The sequence below is a fragment of the Clupea harengus genome, chromosome 20 (assembly GCF_900700415.2).
Source record: "Clupea harengus chromosome 20, Ch_v2.0.2, whole genome shotgun sequence".
Taxonomy (NCBI): Eukaryota; Metazoa; Chordata; class Actinopteri; order Clupeiformes; family Clupeidae; genus Clupea; species Clupea harengus.
Window position 1 is genome coordinate 22,154,071 of NC_045171.1, and position 2,301 is coordinate 22,156,371.

The window sequence follows — 2,301 nt, forward strand, 5'->3', positions numbered from 1 at the left end:
GTGTGTTTGTGCGGTGCACGTATGTGTCTTCGCATGAGTGTGTGTGTTTGTGCGGTGCACGTTGTGTCCTCGTGGGTATGTGTGTGTTTGTGCGGTGCAGGTGTGTGTCCTCGTGTGAGTGTGGGCGTTTGTGCGGTGCACGTGTGTGTCCTCGTGTGAGTGTGTGTGTTTGTGCGGTGCACGTGTGTGTCCTCGTGTGAGTGTGTGTGTTTGTGCGGTGCACGTGTGTCTTTTTGTGAGTGTGTGTGTGTGTGTTTGTGCGGTGCACGTGTGTGTCTTCGCGTGAGTGTGAGTGTGTGTGTTTGTGCGGTGCACGTGTGTCTTTGTGTGAGTGTGTGTGTTGGTGCGGTACACGTGTGTGTCTTCGCCTGAGTGTGTTTGTGTGTGTTTGTGCGGTGCACGTGTGTGTCCTCGTGTGAGTGTGTGTGTGTGTGTTTGTGCGGTGCACGTGTGTCTTCGCGTGAGTGTGTGTGTGTGTGTGTTGGTGCGGTGCACGTGTGAGTACCCATAATCAGTGGTAGGGTGACCACTGCTATGACCCTCAAATGGAGTGTGTGTGAGTGTGTGTGTGTGTGGTAGGGTGACACACACCTAATCTGTGGTCCTGTGATATGTTACTCAGACACTAACACACTCTTCTTCCTCTCCTTTAACACTCTTCCTGATGATGGTTAACTCTGATAGTTACACTACATTACAGTTTTTTCCAATCATTTTCACTCTTGTCTCAATACCATGTACACATTCTCAAAACACTTAACACATCGAGCATACCAGTAGACTATGTGAACCAAACTGTGGATACTTGCCCCTATGCTTAGATACAAATGCAGTCAATGACCACTTCTTCCGAAATTCATGGATACCTGTCTCAGTCAATGTGGCGATGTTTAGATACTCTGTTCAAAACAGTTAACTTTCAGTTCAAAATCTACAGTAATTCAGATCACTGTAGATGGAAAGATGCTGTATTTGGACAGACACATTTATATGCTTGAATAAGACAAAGTATTCTTATACTATACAGAAAGTTTATTTAAATTATTTAGTTTTTTTGGCTCTCAGACTTCTTACCATCTCTACAGAGGGCAAACATAGATGTAGCTGTTCCTGAAGAGTTGTTTCCAATATTACAGTTCTGCTCTGTATGTAAGTCATATGCTATCAGTGAAAGACAGTGATTGAAGAATGCAACTACAGTAAATGTAGCCACAACATTGTGACATCAATTGTAAGAGGCAAACCAACATATCAACACTGTCTTCAGATACTTGGCTTGGATTGATGTATTTCCAAGATGCAATGCAGAGGAGAATGTTACCGTAAATGCAAAGTTCAAACATTTAAAAGTTTGACACCAAATGCAGAGGACAGAATGGATCAGCATTACTGTAGGGCTACAGCAGACTTCTAATGGTATTACAGTACTTCGGTAGACTGAATCTTGTGTTGATGTATGACGTTTACTGCATTGGAATACTGCAGTAAATACGTAGCATATTCATGGCTTTTTGTTGTAATGTAGTAAGCCTATATAGTGCAGTAACACGTGCAATTTTAGCATATGGCTATAATGAAACATATTGCAGCATTTTAAAATGATTTGTTTACTGCAATATTACAATATACAATATTTACTGTAGTCCAAAGAAGTGTTTGTCTGTGTGTGTCTTTTGCTACTACAGTAATCTATGCCAAACTGGAGGATACATCAATATGTTATATATGCAATTGTCAATGCTTCAAGTTGTTAGTGTTTTTTAGGTCATTGTACTCTGAGAGAGAACATTTGCTAAAGTTATGAGTCGTGCTTTGGTGCACCAAAGGTTCACTGATATGCTGAGGTGTGTGTCAGTAAAGTCCACTGTGTGAAGTGTTTGGGAAAAGTGTAATACTCTTATTCATGATAGTTAACTCTGATAGTTACACTACATTAATACTCTTACTGATGATAGTTATCTCTGATAATTTACTCTACATTTATATTAGGTTGTTATGTTTGTTTGTCTGTCTGTATTTATATTTGTGTGTGTGTGTGTGTGTGTGTGTGTGTGTGTGTGTGTGTGTGTGTGTGTGTGTGTGTGTGTGTGTGTGTGGTGAAAGCAGTCATGTAGAAAGACAAGTACAGACAGCTGGGGACAGAGATTTTGAGACACAGATAAATGAGAGAACAGAGACAGAGATAGAAAGACATGGAATATTGGGAGGGAGAGGAAGAGAGAGAGAACAGAGAGAACAGAGACAGAGATGGGAGAGAGAGAGAGAGAGAGAGAGAGAGAGAGAGAGAGAGGGAGAGAGAGA